The 18,591-nt window shown below is 46.7% G+C and overlaps 1 protein-coding gene and 2 pseudogenes across 2 annotated transcripts in view; all 3 read right to left on the bottom strand.

Moving 5' to 3' along the window:
• Arhgap22 (Rho GTPase activating protein 22) overlaps positions 1 to 917 on the bottom strand; it is a 154,321-nt gene extending 153,404 nt beyond the window's left edge. For both annotated transcript variants that reach the window (XM_029469368.2, XM_029469369.2), the window contains exon 1: positions 630 to 917. The gene's annotated coding sequence lies outside the window, so the exon portion shown is untranslated. The remainder of the gene's footprint in view (positions 1 to 629) is intronic.
• A 659-nt stretch (positions 918 to 1,576) lies between these two features.
• LOC110309900 (cyclin-dependent kinases regulatory subunit 1 pseudogene) lies at positions 1,577 to 1,813 on the bottom strand (annotated as a pseudogene).
• Positions 1,814 to 7,480: 5,667 nt separating this feature from the next.
• LOC115029316 (small nucleolar RNA SNORA17) lies at positions 7,481 to 7,604 on the bottom strand (annotated as a pseudogene).
• Between the last annotated feature and the right edge of the window lie 10,987 nt (positions 7,605 to 18,591).

Below are 18,591 nucleotides of genomic sequence, written 5' to 3'. Positions count from 1 at the left end.
AGGACAGGCAGAAGAGACAGGTGGGTGCTAGAATAGACCCTGGGAGACTGTAATAATTGTGTGTACGTTTGCAGGAAGGGGGAAGCTCCTAAACCGATATGCTACTGTGGGGTTGGAGTAGAGAGGGGTCACCTCTGTGAAAGAGGAAGAGGTTTGCTCTCTAGCCCTCCACCTTAGTATTCTCCTAACCTACCTTTCTAAGCAAGGTCAACAGCCGGCCACACCCAGCCAAGCCCAGTAGAGCCAGGGCCCGCCTAGACGCCTCCCGGAGCATGACTCAGCTCCAGGCATGGCTCCGCACCACGCTCACAACAGATCTGTTTGCCCTGGACTCAGGCCAGTGCCCCTGTGCCTTATCTCACCCCACCTGCAGGCATAACTGCACATTAATGTGACACCTGACAGCAGCTGGGGGAGGGTCTCATCGTGGAATCGTGATGCTCCGAGCCACGCTGCAATTTAATGTGGCTTAGGAGGGTATTTAGAATCCATCTTTAAACAATGAACTCACAGCCTGGGGTCAGGAAACTTGTGTAGCCCTGGCTCCCCACTCCACCCCACACAGGGTCGCTGCTGTGTGTGGCTCTCCTGGAGCTGTCCTGGCTCACCTGGATCTCATCTTTGCTCACCTGGACGTGGAGAGCAGGCTTCTCTGCCTTTGCCTGAAGAAGGAGGGGCTCTTTCTTCGTTCCCGGAGGGAGCACTCGAGCTGCCGCCCCTCTTCTCACCCCGTGGGTGCCCTGCCTTTGGCCCTGCTCCTGGCTCCCATGGGACGAGTCCTCTGGTAGGACCAGGGGATGCAACCCAGGCTGAACATCATCAGGCAGGATGCAGGTTTCCTGTCTCCTCGATGCCTCTGGGGATGATGCTCTGACAGCTGTCCTTGGCTGGCCTCTCAAGGCTGCAGCAGCAACCTCAGCGGCTCGGAAAGTGTAAAAGGCTGACCTCTGCAGGAAGCGCGGCGCTTAGGAGGGCCTGGGTTCGCTGGTTTGGAGCGCCCTCTGGTGGTCATTAGAGGAGCTTCGCCCGTGCTTCTGAACCCTGGTCTTGTTCCTGGACATCACATTTTGCTTTCCTGCTGGGATCCGGGGGCAGCATGCGTAAGACTGTGCTTTTTTTTTTCTTTTTTCTTTTTAGATTATAAAAAAAAAAACATTCCTTTAGTCAAGGCTTTAACATGGAAGAGATCTGTCATATAAAATGCAAAGTTTCCAATACATTGAAACATAAATCCATAAGTCATCACAAATACAACACCCAATAGTAAAAACCACAACAGCAAATTCACACCATCCCTGTAACAGCCATGATCTAGATTTCACATGCTTCTGCCAAATGGCAAATATGGCCTGCTGGATCCCGAGCACACGAGGGCTTTGAGGTCACACTCATCTGACAGGGCTGTGGCACTGGTGGCTCAACTCCAGAAGCAAAGCAGGTACCAGCACATTCAAACAGTGTATCCTTTACATATCAAAGTGAGAAATAGGAAAGCAACATGGTCACGTGATCAGAAAGATGGTAGGGAGTGAGGACAACTGTGGAAAGCTCGAGGCCGGAAGGCAGTTCGCTGGCTTCACTTCTTTGGCTTCTTGGGCAGTGGCCGCTGGAACAGTAAGATGTGAGGTTCTGGTTCATGGATCATATAGTGGACCCATCCCTGACTCTGCTGAACGCCGAGGTTCCTCCATTCAGATTCAGACATCAAATGGGTTTTCGGGACCAGCTTGGCTATGTCCTTGGGCAACATGACATGGCGGTACTCGAACTCCTCGTCGTATTTGTCTGAATAATAGATTTGTTTGTGGGACATGATTGCTCTGCTGGAGGCGCTCAGCGCCAGGGCCGCTGGCCTCCAGACAACTCCCAGCAGCCAAGTCTGTGCTTTCTTATGGCCTCGCCTTTCTACCCTCACTAGCTGCTGGTGAGTCGTGTGGGGCTCCTGGGCTTACATAGATTTTTTTTGTTCCCATCAGATCAATCCTTCCACCTTGCTCCATGGTTGGGTGCTGAGGACTGCAGCAAGAAAACCCCCAGGTGGTGGAGGACAGATATGACTATTTCTCAAGCCATAAGGCTCACTGAAGGCATTGAAAAGCCAAAGGCTCAGGACAGAAGTGGTCAGGTGGCCCCATTGTGGAGGCAGAGAGTTCCCTTCTTCCAGAATGGGCCAGCCCTCCACTCACCAGGGCTCAGCAGAGACACTGCTGGCAGCCCCTCTGTTAAGCTAACAGACAACCTCATTGGAAAACACCCCACCCGGCCTCCTGTGTGCACACAGGCCAAGGAACTCAAGTCTATCCAGCCTTGCTGGGAAGGGGGCTGGGGTTGCAGGACAAAGCGGGAGAGAGGATGAGGTGGAAGTGATTTTGAGTCCTGTGGTGGACACAGGTAGCCCACTGGGCAGTTTCACAGCCTCCCTGAGCCTCACTCTCTATCCCTAAACCATGGGCAGGGATATGAGTGAACCCATCCCCCAGAGGACAAAGGGCAGTAGATCACACTGGGCAATTTGCTAGGTGACAGCTGTATGCCAACCATGAAGCCATAATACCGGACACCTGCTGGCAGAGGGGAAGTCGGTCTTCTCTAGCAGAAGAGCCTCCACTTAGGGACCGGGGGCAGCTCTGGCTTCACAGGCTTTCTTCTGATTCCCTCCACTCCCCCTGTTTTTCTTTTTACCTTACTTTAGTAATGTTTTTTATCTTATTTTAAAACTATTTCTTTTCTTTTCTTTTTTTTTGAGTTTATAACATAATTACATCATATGTCACACACACACACAAACACATACACAATTTCAAGATGGCAACTCAGATACCAACAGTGAAAACACAGAGCTAGTTAAAATACCAGATGAAGAACTCAAAGGTTAGTTATTAAGAGAACCAATGACTTCAAAGAGGATATAAATTAGCTGACATATGGAGTAAGAACTCAAACCACAGCCTGGAAAGGAAAGCCAGCAATGGAGATGAACAAAGTTACTGTTTAACATTCATGGAGATATAGACACAGGAACACAAGCATGAACCAATTCATGACCACCAAGCCAGCACTGCCAGAGACCCAGGAGCCTTAACCGCAGAGGAGGAATGTCTCAGCCAAGGGAACACAGAAAAGAATACATGCCATGAGCCGGACGATGAGCAAAGAGAACTAAGAAAGCATTCGTCGTGTCCAAGAGAGTAAATCAGCAGAGCCGTAACATGAACAGGAGCACAGAAAAACCCGAGAGTAACCCAACCAGAATCCAACCAAAACCAAGCAACGGGAATTACCAAAAGAAGCAAAACTCTCTCAATAATAACTAGAAATGTGAATGGACTCAACACTCCAGTGTAATGGAGACCAGCTGATGAACTGAAAACTATAATCCAGTTATCTGCTGTCGCTCCGAAACCATATCCCGCTGGCGAAGAGACCCACAGACTGAGACTTTAGGATGGAAACCAACCTACAAGCAAAGCAAAGCTGGAGTAAGTTGGCCCAGAGATTCTGATGTATGACAAAGTAGACTTTGAATAGAAACTAGCCAGAGAGATAAAAATCCACCAAAAATTAATAAAGGGAACACTTCATCAAGACCAGATGCTAATTTTAATGCTTATTATGTTTTCTATAGCCAATTTCAGGCCCCCTATTTCATAAGACAAAAACTAATACATACAGAGAGCAGATAGGTCTTGGTACAATAGCTGCAATACTCCACTCTCAGAAACTCATGTTTTGTTTTGACCAAGAAACGAGCAAGGATTGTCATAGCTATTTTGCATCACAGTTAAAAGGGCTTAAGAGATCTTAGCAGAGCATCCCACCGGACAGCTGCAGACCACGCATTCCTCTCGGCAGTCCACAGAATCCACTGTAACATGGATCATGTTTTAGACAACAGAGGAAGTTCTGACAAATACAGAAGACTGAAATAATTTCTCATACGCTATCAGGTCATAGTGGAATGAAACCAGAGATCAGCAACGAGAGAAGCCTCAGAAACTACACAGTTACAGAGAGTTCTAACAATACACTCCCAAATGACCAGTTAGTTGGTCATTAGAGAAAAGATGGAGGAAATTAAAAAATTTTCTCCAGTGAAATGAAATTGAAAACACTTATTGGGACCAAAGGGTTTTAGAGAATGTCAGTCACTAAAGAAACCCATAACTCCCAACATGAGTGAAGCTCTGGTGAAGGATCTCTTAGTAAAAGAGGCCAAAGAGCCACCAAATTCACTGCCCAGTCCTCTCAGACCTTTAAAGAGGAGCTAACGCCAACACTCCCCAAACAGCTCAAAAACTAGAAAGGGAACAGGCACCAGTAAACCCAGTCTATGACGCCAGCACCACCCCAGTGCCCAAACTGGATAGGGGCACATCATCATCATCGCTATCACCATCATCACCATCACCAACAGCAACAACAACAAAGACAGAAGGAAGGAAGGAAGGAAGGAAGGAAGGAAGGAAGGAAGGAAGGAAGGAAGGAAGGAAGGAAGGAAGGAAGGAAGGAAGAAAAATATAGGCCAATTTCCCTGCTGACATAGAGGCTAAAATTAACATGGAAGTACAAAAGACCCTATTCCCAAATAATATCCAAAGCTTTGCAGAGCAGAAGAGCAATGTTGCAGGCAACATAACACCTTATCTCAGTGTACACCGCAGAGCCACAGTGAGGAGACCAGCACCGCCCTGGCACACGGCAGATGCAGGCACAACAGGGAACCAGACATAAACCAACATAGCCACAGACACCCAGCGTTTGAAAAACCTTCCAAAACACACTTTGGAGAAAAGAAAGCATTTTCGTCTAATGAAACCAGCAAACCTGGATATCAAGCCCTAAGGAGAACGGAGTTAGGTACATATCTCCTGTCCCCCACAAAACCCAACTTCAACCTTAACAGAAGACCTGGAACTCTGAGACTGCTGGAGGAAAGCAGAAGAAACATTTCAATATGTTGGCGTAGGTGAGGGCTGTCTGAGAAGGATGCTGCAGCAGAGGAACGGATCCCAAGAACTGACGACGAACTGCGTAAAATTATTGTGTTGAGCTTCTGCAGAGTGAAGGAAGCAATTGGCAATAGGCAGAGGGAAAAGGCAGTCGACGGGATGGGGGGAAATCCTTTCCCCGCTGCACATCTGACAGCGCTCAGTATCCAGAACAAATAAAGGACTTTAAAAACTAAATATAAAATCAACTAGACAATATACTATCAGTTGATGAATATTTTAAAAGGTTCAACCACCAGAGAAATCCAAATTGAAGCAGTTTTGAGATTCTAACTCACGTTAGCCAGAATGGCTATCATCAGGAAAAGAACCCGCTGGAGAGGATGCAGGGCCCGTAGTCACTGTGGGCGGGAGTGTGAAGTGGTGCTGCCATTATGGAAATCAACACTGAAGAAGATACAACTACCATGTGATCCAGCTATCCTCCTGAGACACCTCAGAGTGTTAACTGAGACACTATTCACTGTGGCCAAAACCTGTGCCACAGTCAACCCCATTGCCAACCTGACTGGATTTATAATGGGCTCAGGAGACACAGTTGCTGGAAAGGACATTGCCAGAAGGTTTAACTGAGGGGTGAAGCAGAAAGCTAGAGCAACGTCAGCATGCAAATCTCTCTGCAACCTAACTAACTATATATGCAAAGTGAACGGTGCCCTCGCCTTTCCCTGACTTCAGACTGATGGCCGAAATAGACCCAGTGACACTTCCTTACTTCTTCCCCTAACATTTTACTGGTTCTCATGAATTTCCTGTCATGCACCCCAATCCCACTCATTTCCCCCCTCTCCTTGTCCTCACCCTTCACCCCTACAAACTCCCACTCTAACAGAGAAAACAAAATCATGGTGGAGGCTGCAGTGTGCCACAGTGTGTCTCACAGTATACCCTTTTGTCCATACTTGTTTGCTTGTAAATGTTCATTGCAGTGACTCAATGGTCTCTGGCTTCTGTGACACTAACGATACTGGCACCTCACTGGGACTCCTCTCGGATATCCTGTTCTTGTCCTGTGTCATGGAGATCCTGTAGTTTTGGATCTGTAGGACCGACCCTTCATGGACCCCAGCAGTTCATTGATGGGATAGGTGTTGGAATGAGCCAATTCAAAGCCCTGGACCTGGGCCTGAGAGGCATCTATCTGAGTTGGTCAGCCCACTGGCTCTCCCACCCTCATGTCCTGAGCCGGGTCACAGGCAAACCCTGCAACCAAGGCCAGCTCTAATGTGCTGCACAGGGAAGGTGCAGGACCTGCTCTCCTGAGTGTTGTAACAGGCGAGGAGCAGGGACAGGTCTCCTGCCCTCTGACCCCATCAGGGCCAACTATCGCAGTCATCTCCAGTGTCAGGGCAAAAGCAAGGGGGGGAGAGGCTCTCTTCCTTACTGATGGTACCTTACAGCAGACAAGAGACAGGTTTGGTTCTCCTACATTCACACGTCATGCTGGCTCATCCTCAACCCACATCCAGAGCCAGCTCTGCTGTGCTGTACCAGGTAAGGGGCAGGGCCTGCTCTCCCACTCTGATGACATGGGGCAAGCTCCTCTGCCTGCTGTAGGTGGCAAAGAGTGAGAAGGGGACATCTCTAGCTCACCTATGTCACTGCATGACAGATGAGTGACCTGCTCTCCCAAGTGCTGCAGATGGTAAGGGGCAGGGACAGCTCTCATGACCTCAGGGCCAGGTGTCTGGTCTGCCACCAGTGGGGCGGTGGAGGGGAAGAGGGGGGAGGGAGAAAGGGGAAGAGGGTTTCTCTTGCTCAGCTCATCCACACCACTGCATGGAAGGCAGGTGGTAGGGCCAGTTCTCGCATGCTCATATCCTCAGGCTGCATCAACTGAAACCCCCACAATGTACAGGGCTCACTCTCCCAGGCACTGCAGTAGGTCAGGTGTGAGGTTAGCTCTCCCACAATGCCCAGGTGAGGGATGAGGCCAGTTCTGCACAGCCCTCAGACAGCAACATGTCCCTGGGCAGCAGCCCAGACCAGCGGCATCCATCTGGCTTTTGGTGGTAACAGACTCCTGCTGCTGCAGACCTACAGACCCAGACATGGCCCCTGGCAGCACAGTCCAGGCCCCCACCATGGCTCCAGGTGAGATCACTGACTACTCACATCGGGCTGTCCCTTACTACCCTCAAGTCTCCAGTTCTGCCTCTCTTCATTGTACGCACCTCCTTCTGTTTCTCTTTCTCTTCCATCTCTTCATCACTTATTGGCTCATTTTAGTGGTTTCCAGGGCCTCTGGGTGGCTGGAGTCATCTCAGGAGTGGTCTCAGAAGTGCTATACCCTGCTCATGCTCTATGGCACCAGGCCATAATGCAAGCTAGCAGGGTTGTCTTGGCATAGTCCCCTAGGCCTGGGAGGAGGAGGGCTGGTGGTGGTCTCAGGCTGGCTCCCCATCCTGGGAGCCTGTCTAAGCCTTCCTGGCACGAGACTGATGGTGGGTTCAGGCTCACTGTTTTCAGGAAATGTTAAGCTACGTTTGTTCACAGGTCAGAACACTGTAGTGCAGAAAGAGCCTGTCTCCTCACTGCCACCTACTGACGAACTTGTGACACAGCAACCACACCTGCAATGCCTCTAGGGACTGAACAACCCTATCCCCCCACCCCCACCCCGGCCCTTCCTGGTGTTTTGTCTCAGCAATGGGACAAGGAGCCTAAATGTCCACCAACAGATGAATGGGTAGAGAAAACGTGAGACATGTGCCCTGAGTTGACAGAGGGATTTTATTCAGCTGTAAGGTGCAGTTGTGTGCTGGGGAGAGGGCTTCAGTGGCAAATGTGCTCCTTGTACAGCCCCAGGACATGAGTTGATCTCTGGAACCCACGTAAAAGATCCAGATGCCAGGGGTTTTGGTTTTCCTCTGTAATCTCAGCTTTCCTAAGTCACGAAGGGAGGTGGAACCAGAAAGATGAACTGGAGATGGTGGGCCAGCCTGGGCTACCAGCACAGCAGGCAAAACAAAGCAAAAGGGGAGAGCTGAACTCTGACCTCCACACGTGTAGTCATGGCTCACACATGCCCCACTGCCACAATTACACACACACACACACACACACACACACACACACAAAAGCTAAGATCATAACCTTTGCAGAAAAATGGGCAGATATGGAAATTGTGATAAATAATAAGACAGATTCAGAAAGACAAATAGCATACTTTCTCTCTTATGCATATGAATATTTTTATATAGACATGGAATTTACATATATGCATGATATATAATGCAAATGTAAAAGAAAGGATGAGAAGTGGGGTGGGAGAGGCAAAATATGTCGCTTTCCCTCTGATGTGCAGAGTCTGTATTAACTACAAGTACTGTGGCTCTACTCTTTCTTCCTCTGTATTGACTCTACCATCTCATAGTAAGGAGACTGCTCAGCAGGGCAAGAAAGTGGAATAGCTAATAGAGTTAGTTACAATGTTATACTGCATAAAAACATCATAGCGAAGCTCAGATCTTGCCTGCTAACTAAAAACAACACTGTGCATCCCTGAGGGAAACTGTAAATATGAGATCTTCAGGAAATGGAGGAATCTGCAAAGTATGTCGTAACCAAAACTCAGAAAGAAAAAAATCCTAGTCTGTGATGTATTTATGTGTAACAGGTATACGTTTGGATGGAATCTAAAAACCTTGAAGAAGGGACCTGGTCAGGAGGGAGCGATGTTTGTGATGAAGGATTGGAGGGGGCAAAAGGACCCAGGGCATGAAGAGACAGTATCAGAGAGATACAAGGAGGAAACAGGGATTTCAGAGGAGTGGGAGGGGGATGGGATAAGGAGAATCACAAAAGACACACTTTATTGAATACCATCATAACAACATCTAACAAAGGGTGTGTAGGCTAAAAAAGGAAGTTATAAAGAAAGGAAAAGAGCAACTAATTGACATACTAAACAACACTGATTGTAATTGGCAATTATGGCCACAAGATGGCGCCCTCAGCATGCTATTTAGGGTGTGTGTGTGTGTGTGTGTGTGTGTGTGTGTGTGTGTGTGTGTGTGTGTTTCCTGGGCTCACTCCGCGGCCCCCCGCACCTCCTGCTCCTGCTAGTCATGGAGGATGCACACTTAGGGCGCAGTCAGCTTTTCACTTTTGCTTCTCTGGTCCAGGCAGCAGCTTTGGCCTCCGCTCTCCTCTGGCAGTGCTTCACAGTAGAAACTCTAAAATAGAGGCTGTGGAAGGATGATCCTGAGGCAGTGGGGAGAAGCTGAACTGGAGAAGTGTTGTCCTGTCTCACTGTGCGTTAGAGGCAATGTGGGTACTGCCCATCTCAGGCAGAGTTGGAGGTTGGGTAACCTACGCTTTGGAGGGCTCTGTGTCTGACGCTCAGGCTGACCGGCGTAGCGTGAGGGGGGCCTGGGTGAACGTGAGATCAGAAACTTCTTAATGAGCAGAGAATGAGCCAGAGTGTGGCCAGGTTTGCACTTGTCTTAGACACAGGAAGTCATTCCAGTCTGAGGCTGGCGAGACGGCCCAGTGGTTAGGAACACTTGCTATTGAGAAGACAAGCTTTCGGGTTCCAGTGCCCACATCAGGAGGCTGACAACTGCCAGGGATTCCAATTCAAGGACAGTCCGTGTCCTCTTCTTGCCCTTATGGGCCCTGTACACAATTGTCATTCAGACAAACAAGCATAAGTCTACATATGTCACAAAAAAGTTGGCACACCACAGACACACAGGAGTTTATGCATACAGTCATAATACACACACCCTCGAACTTCTGATTCTCCTGCCTCAGCCTCATGAGTGGTGAGATTACACGTGTAATTACTGCCATGTTTGGCAATTTTAAGTATTTTCTAAATTTTTTTATTGATTCTTTGTGAATTTCACATCATGCAACCCAATCACCCTGTCCCTCCATATCTGCCCTCTGCCCTTGCACCCTCCTCCTCACAGGACACAATAAACAACAACAACAACAACAGCAATAACAGAATCTCACCACCACGGAAGCTACAGTGTGTTACATAGTATACCCGTTCACCCACATAGCTCTACTTGCCAATGTTCATTGCAATGAGTCATTGGTCTGGCTGAGGCCTCCGGCTTCTGTTACACTATCAATACATATGTGTTCTTACCAGAACTCCTCTTTGATATCCTGTTGTTGCCCTGTGTAGATCCTCCAGCTTTGGATCTGCAAGACCTGCCCCTTCACACACTCCAGCAGCTCATGGATGGGGTAGATGTTGGGGAGGGCCAACTCAGATCCCTGGATCTGTGTGGAAGCTGAGTTGGTCTGCCTGTCAGCTCTCCTGCACCTGTGCCACCAGGGCCAGCTCTCCTTTTTCAGTGATGGTCCTTAAACGCTTTAACCTCCCTTTTAACCCACCACCCTCCAGAGGCAGTGGGAAAGAAAGGATACTGGGGGAAATGGACCCGTTTAGGAAGGTTCTTTGGAGCAACTCCAGTCTGTATTGTCTGGAAATCTGCAGTTTAGTTCACAGGTCAGCAGCGGTAGCTCGATCCACTTGCAAACACCCCACGGATACACCAGCAGTCTAGTTTGGTAGAGTTGGGATAGCAACACTGAGTCAGCAGCGGTGGCACTACCTAGCACTACAGCCAGGCCTCCACCTCGGGACGAGTCAGCAGAAAAGTTCTCGGCTGTGTCTCTCAGTGAAGCAAAAGCCTCCAGACCCACAAGGGTTGCATAGCTAGCTCTATAAGGAAGCCAAACTCAGCTCCCGTCACCGTCTGTTCAGTCCTTTTTATATTCTCTCCAAACATCACGTGCCCTCCACGGGTCTTGCGTCAGCACATGAGTCTGACATCACTCTGCCAATCAGCCCAAGTCCTCGGAAGCAGCGAAAAACTGCTGTACACCACCAGAAGTTTTTTGGTGAGTTTGTCTCTCTGGAGTTCAGACAAATGCAGCGCAACTACTCAGTGTAAGGTGGGCAAACATATGCATGCCATTGGCAAAGAATCTTTTAGCACGTGTCCTCTCACATGCTTGCTTTAGCAGCTCATCCTGTGTCTGCTTCAGTGAAACGTTCCTTCATAAGGCTGCCTTAGTCTTTCACCTGCGTCTGCATCTGCTAAATGGTCCTTCACGTGTTTGCCCAGCTAAACACCATCCACTCCATCTCCTGCTCTCACACCCTCAGGGCCAGCTCTCCCACACTGCCCAGGTGAGAGGCAGGGCCAAGGCTCTGAGCTGTAGCACAGGCCAGGGCATCACCATGGTCTCTGGTGGAAGCGCCGGAGTATTCACATCAGGCTGTTCCTCACCACTTTCATGTCTCTACTTTCGCCTCTCTTCAGAATGCACAAACCATTTCATTTCTCTTTCCCTCCCATCTCTCCATCACACACTTTCTCATCACCGAGGGCTTTGGGTGTCTTCTGCCCACCAGAACCGCATCAGCAATGACATTTACCTTTGAAAGGTAGAATGATTAAATGTTAGTCCAACCCAAAGAGTCCAAAGGAAATAAATCCCTTGCCAAGGTTAAACACAGCACAGAGAGACTGTAATTCAGCCTCGAGTCGTCCAGTCTGTGGTTGAACAGCACCATGAGCAGCTAGAGACCTGAGCAGACAGGCCAACGGCAGGAAGCAAACAGCAGGGCATGTTGAGTCAGCTGTGATCTCCACTCTGCAGGGGCCGCTCTTCTTCCTGGGCTAGGACGTAGCTCTGGGAGTCATAGCCATTCACACAGTGATGGGTTTTCTCAAAGGAAGAAAGCACAGGCCCACTGGCACTTGCATTTGTTACTGACTCTATTGGTGAACAGTGTCATTCACCATTTCCCAAGGAGCACAAGCAGCAACTGCCTTCAAGTCTCCAGTTCTGTCTCTCTTCACAATGCACAAACCACTTGGCTTCTCTTCCTTTTCCATCTCTCTATCACCTGCTTGCTCACTTCTGCCATGCTTTCCCAGTGAGGGTTGGGCGTGGCCCATGGCCAATGATAAGTCTTTTAAATAAAAAGTTTAACAGAGTACTACCGAGTGAATCCACTCTAGTACACCCACCCCAACCTAGTGTGTACATGTAGTAAGAACTGTCATGGCACCATTCTTACTACATTTAAAATTATTCCTGTCAGTCAGAAGAACAGGAAGGAGGACTTCCTGCCCTTAGAACCCTCTCATGTCATCAGTTAGGATCCCAAAGACCCAGCCCTCTGAGACCTCTTCCCACCCCCACCCCCTTGTGCCTCTGTCCTTACATGGGCAGGAGGATATCCACTGCTCGGGTGCAGGCCATGACAATCAGAACAGAGAGACACACATGATGACTAACGGCCACACTCTGCCACAAGTCCATCCCTCAACTCTGACTGAGATTCCCTGCTGAACCAGAGGTCATACTGGCCACCAGAAACAGAGAACACAGAGACCGGAAGACAAAAGAGGAAACAGAAACCAAGAAACAAAACACCCATCCAACAAGACAAACTCAGAACTCAGCACCTAGACCTGTACTCATCCCAGACCCAGATGCCGAGATGTCAGTGTAAGAACACCATCAACCGCAGCCGAGGCAACATGGCACCACCAAAGTCCAGCAAGCCATGAATATCCCAACACAGCTCAAGCACAAGAAATGACCTTAAAACCTTAAAGAGGAAATGAATAAATATCTTAAAGAAATCCAGGAAAACACAAACAAGCAGTTGGAAGAAATGAAGAAATCTCTTAAAGAAAGCCAAGAAAAACAAGTAAACAGGTGAGGGAAATGAATAAAGCCATTCAAGGCCTGAAAATGGAAATAGAAGTGATAAAGAAAACACAAACTGAGGGAATTCTGAAGATGGAAAATGCAGGTAAGCAAACAGGGACTAGAGAAGCAAGCATCAGCATCAGGATGCAAGAGACAGAAGAAAGCGTCTCAGGCTTAAAAGATATGATAGAAAAAATTGATACATCTGTCAAAGAAAATGTTGTATCTAAAAAATTTAAGACACCAGGAATTCAAATATCCAGGTCACTAGGAATTCAGACCAGATAGACAATTTACATACACCTATAACCTCCAAGGAAATAGAAATCATCATTAAATGTTTCACAACAACAACAACAACAACAACAACAAATCATGTCTAGACAGTTTTAGCTCGGAATTCTACTAGATTTTCAAAGATGTCCTAATACCAGTGCTTGTTAAATTATTCCACAAAAGAACATTAAGGGACATTACCAAAATCATTTTTTGAGGTCACAGTCACAGTGGTACCCAAACCATACAAATATTCAACAAAGAGAATTATGGAACAGTTTCCCTCATGAACATTGATAGAAAAATACTCAACAAAACACCCACAAACGGAACCTATGAACACATAAGAAAGATGATCCACCGTGATCAAGTAGGCTTCATCCCAGAGATGCAGGGATGGTTCAACGCACAAAATTCTGCTATTGTAGTTTGCCAGATACATAAACTGAAAAGGAAAAATGTGATCATCTCATCAGATGCTAAAAAAGCCTTTGACAAAGTCCAACACCCTTTCATAATTAAAGTCTTGGAGTGATCAGAAATACAAGGGCCATACTTAAACACAATAAAGATAATTTACAGCAAGCCTATAGCTAACAAATTGAATGGAGAGAAACTCAAAGCAATTCCACTAAAATCAGGAACAAGACAAGACTGCAGACTCTCTCCATATCTATTCAACACAGTACTTAAAGTTCTGGCCAGAGCAATAAAACAATTAAAGGAGGTCAAGGAAATATAAATTGGAAACGAAGAAATCAAAGTATTGCTATTCGAAGATGATATGATAGTATACATAAGTGACCTAAAAATTTCTACCAGGAAATTCTTATAGCTGATAATACCTTCAGCAAAATGGCTGGATACTCGATTAACAACAAAAAAAATCAGTCTCCCTTTCTAATACAAACAATAAGATGGCTGAGAAAGAAATCAGGGAAACAACACCCTTCACAATAGCCACAAATAATATAAAATACCTTGGTGTAACTCTAACCAAGCAAGTGAAATATCTATATGACAAGAACTTCAAGTCCCTGAAGAAAGAAATTGAAAAAAAATATCAGAAGATGGAAAGATCTCTCATGCTCATGGATAGGTAGGACAAACATAGTGAAAATGGCCATCTTACCAAAAGCAATCTACAAATTCAATGCAATTTCCATCAAAACTCCAGCACAATTCTTTACATACCTTGAAAGAACAATTCTGAACTTCATATGTAAAACCTAAAAAAACCCAGGATAGCTACAACAATCCTGTCCAATGAAAGAACTCCTGGAGGTTTCACCATCCCTGATTTCAAACTTCACCATAGAACAATTGTGATAAAAACTGCATGGTATTGGTACAGAAACAAACAGGTTGATCAATGGAATCAAACTGAAGGGCTAGACATAAACCTATAGACCTACAGACCTACAGACACCTACAGACACCTGATTTTTGACAAAGAAGCCAAAACCACACAGTGGAAAAATAGGAAGTATCTTCAAGAAATATTGCTGGTCTAACTGGATGCCTTTATGTAGAAGAATGCAAATAGGTTCATATTTATCACCCTGAAGAAAACTCAAGTCCAAGTGGATCAAAGACATTAGCATAAAACCAGATTTACTAAACCCGATAGATGAGCAAGCGCGGAATAGTCTTAAACACTGACTCAGGAGACAACTCTTTGCACAGAACACTAATAGTGCCGGCACTAAGATCAACAATTAATTAATAGAACTTCATGAAACTGAAAAGCTTCTGTGAGCAAAGGACACCATTAATAGGACAAAACGGCAGCCTCCAGAATGGGGAAAGATTCTAACCAGCTCCACATCTGACAGTGGGCTAATATGCAAAATACATAAAGAACTCAAGTCATCAACAAATCAAATAATCCAATTAAAAAATAAGGTACAGATTTAAACAGAGAATTCTCACCAGGAGTGTCAAATGGCCACCAGGGAAATACAAATCAAAATGTTTCAGCTATTTCATCTTATACCTGTCAGAATGGCTAAGATCAAAAACCTAAGCTCATGTTTGTGAGGATGTGGAGCAAGGGGAACACTCCTCTATTATTGGTGAGAGGGTAAAGTTGTACAACCCTTGGGAACTCAATATGGTGGTTTGTCAGAAAATTGGGAATAGATCTACCTCAAGATCCAGCTATACCAGTCTTGGGCATATACCCAAAAGGATGCTCCATCATACCACAAGGACACTTGCTCAACTATGTTCATAGCAGTTTTATTCGTAGTAGCCAGAAACTGGAAACAACCTAGTTGTCCCTCAGCTGGTGAATAATGTGGATAACAAAGATCATGGATAAGGAAATTGTGGTGCTTCACACAATGGAGTACTAGTAAGCTGTTAAAAATAACGGCATGACATTTGCAGGAGGTAAGTAGAAAAAACATCCTGAGTGAAGTAAGCCAGACCTAGAAAACAAACAAGGTCTGTACTCACTCATAAGTGGATAGTAGCTGTAAAGTAAATCGTGCTACAATCCACAGACTCAGAGAAGCTAAGTAATGAGGGTGGCTCAAGGGGGGGAAGCATGTGGATCTCCCTGGGAAGGGGAAGTAGAATAGATTTTGTGGGTGGTGGGGGATGGGAGCAAGAGGGGTCAGGTGGTGAGGGTGGAGGGAGAAAGCATCGGAAGAGATGACTGGAATTTCAGTGATGAGATAGAAACCTAGTGCAGTGGAAATTCCCTGGGATCTATGAGGGTGACCATAGTTAAGCCTCCTAGTAATGGAGGATTCAGAGTCTGAACCAGCCATCTTATGTAATCAGGCAAGTCCTCCAGTGGAGGGATTGGGACACCAACCCAGCCACAAAACCTTCAACCTACAATTTGTCTGGCCTGCAAGATGTGCTAGGGCAAGGGTGGCGCAGAACTTGTTGGAGTGGCCAACCAATGACTGCTCCAGCTTGGGACCCGTGCCATGAGATGGATCCATGCTTGATACTGCCCAGAGGGCCAGGAGCCAGATACTGAATAGCCTAGAGGCCTAGGATAGAACCTAATAGGACTGGAAAAACAACAAGTCAATGACGTGATTTCTAATGGTATTTGAAATCTCCATTGCTGGTCTCCAGGTTCCTCTGCTCCATTGCTGGTCTCCAGGTTCCTGTCCTGCTTGAGTTTCCTCAGTGATGAAGTGTGACTTGAGGGTTGTAAGAGGAAATAAACCATGTTCTCTCCACGTTGCTTTTGTCCACAGTGTTTTATCTTGGCAATAGAAACCCTAACCAAGCCAGTGCTGCTACAGAGGACCCAGTTTAAGTTCTCAGCACACACATTAGGCGGCTCATGATCACCTGTAATGGCAGTTCCGGGGCACCTATGCTCTCTTCTGACATTCTTCTATACTTCACACACACAGAGTGCATAATCACCTGCAGGCAGACACTCATATACATAAAATAAAAAATAAATCTTTAAAAAAGAACCCCTAGTGTATGACTGATGAGATGGCTCAGTGGTTAAGATAACTGACTGATCTCCCAGAGGTCCTGAGTTCAATTCCCAGCACCCACATGGTGGCTGACAACCATCTATAAAGGGATCTGATGCCCTCTTCTGGCATGTGGGTGTACATGCAGCAGAGCACTCATACACCAGAGAGAGAGGTAGATATAAATGAAAATTAGAGAAGATACTATGTTCCCATAAATAAATAAATGTTATCAAAATATTCTGTTTCCAAACTTTACAAAAAGCAAATGTATGTGATCGTCAACATAAGTAAGTAAAATTATTTTTAAGAAAATGAAACTTTTATTTAAAAAATACAAAATAAATGCACATGGCATAGACTCTAGCACTATTCTCCACTGATTAGCCATCATGAAGGGCCGCTGTACTGAGAGAGGAAGTGAGCTGTTCAGTTGTTTGAAGTATTTCTGGGTTGCTGTGTAGGAACAGCCACTGTGAACACTGCACTGACTTGTACTGTACCTGTACATGTGCGGACTGGTCAGATATACATACTCATTGGATGTGCAAATCTGAGAGATGTGAATTTGAACTTGGGGAGAAGCCAGAAATAGGTGTATTCTATAACTGGAAAATGAGACTTGCTGCAGAGAGCGGCTATGCTCAGATGGTGTGAGAGGAAGGGTTGGAAGCCTTTGCCATAATCACATCTGTATTTAATTCCCCCTGGATACTGAAGCAGCGTCTCCACCTGTACCACAGCCCATACCCCAAATCTGAGCTTGTCTCAAACTTAGGGCACTAGAATCCACTCATCTTTCCTCTGGAGGGTGTACACAGATCAAGACAAGGAGGAAGGAGAAACTTGTCACCATGCAGACGTTTGGGTGAGGGGACTTGTCAGGCTAGAGAATCACTGAGCCCAAGTCCTGAAGGGCAGGGGAGCCTAACGTTGTGTGCTGTGTGAGGGTTCTTATGAGTATGTGCATCAGGTGGCTATAATTAGGACCCCCTTGCTTTCCTGGACAGGTGGCACTTTCCTCCAGAACTTCTGTGGACAGGCAGACACTGGTATCTCTGTGGCAATGATTTGCCAAGTTCATGCCTAGAGAGCATGTCAAATTCTCTGAAGAGGGGGGCTGTATGTCCTGTTCACAGCCCATGGGAACCAGCTTAGGGTCCTTGGAGAATCAAATAAGTCTTCTTTGCAGCTCCTGGGTGCTAAGTCCCGTGGTCACAGTGGTAAGAGACACGGCCTCCCTGTAAGGAGGACTTTTAGACTCCAGTGGGTCTAATTAAACAGCTGAAGTGACAATGCCCAATGCAAGACTGAGGAGGGACAGAGGCTGCTCAAACCCAGCACTCCAAGCCCAGAGCATGTGCTCACAGCCACATGGGAACCCTTCCACTGAATGCTCTAAGCCAAGCATCTACTGGAACATCTGCTGTTGAGTTCAAATGGCTGCAGAGCATGCAATTTTAAAATCTTCTGAAATTGTCTGCTTCAGGTTGTCTCTCACACACAGAGAATTCCTTTCCACATAGGAATCTGCTTTTATAAGTAGTGATAGCCACAGTTTCTATTACCTCGCCTTAAGCTCTGGACGGATCATGCAGTAGCAGACCCTCACCCAAGTTTCCTTGGATCTTCAGATGAAGACACACATGAGTGAGCACACACACACACACACACACACACATGAAGACACACTTTTAGACTCCAAACACACACACACACACACACACACACACACACACACACACACACACACACACAGAGTGGCTGGGCTCTTCTGAGCCTCCCTTGGCTAGTGTGTCCTTCTCTTTACACCTTGCTCAACACCTCTGAATCTGTCCTCAACTTAGTTGCCTGGTTATCTTCTCCTTGCTCAACACTTCTAAATCTGCCCTAGCTTAGTCTTGCTTCTAATCTCCCACCTGCTACTTCAGGCCCAATCTGGGAAGCAGCCAATGGCCACGGCTTGTGGAACTACCTTCCTCTGAAGCACGGAAAATCCCTTGCCTCTCCTGCAGTTCTTAGCTTGCCTGCAGGAACCAACCATTGGTCGCTGATATCTATTGATTGACCATGAGCCAACTGGGGAACAGGACCTTCAGTGTTCACATGCAGATTCCCGATCAAAGCATCAGAACCATTCCTACACCCCAGTTTCC

Source organism: Mus caroli, unplaced genomic scaffold (assembly GCF_978045245.1).
Source record: "Mus caroli unplaced genomic scaffold, Mus_caroli_1 scaffold_12, whole genome shotgun sequence".
NCBI classification, from domain to species: Eukaryota; Metazoa; Chordata; class Mammalia; order Rodentia; family Muridae; genus Mus; species Mus caroli.
This window is presented reverse-complemented; position numbering and strand designations above follow the sequence as displayed.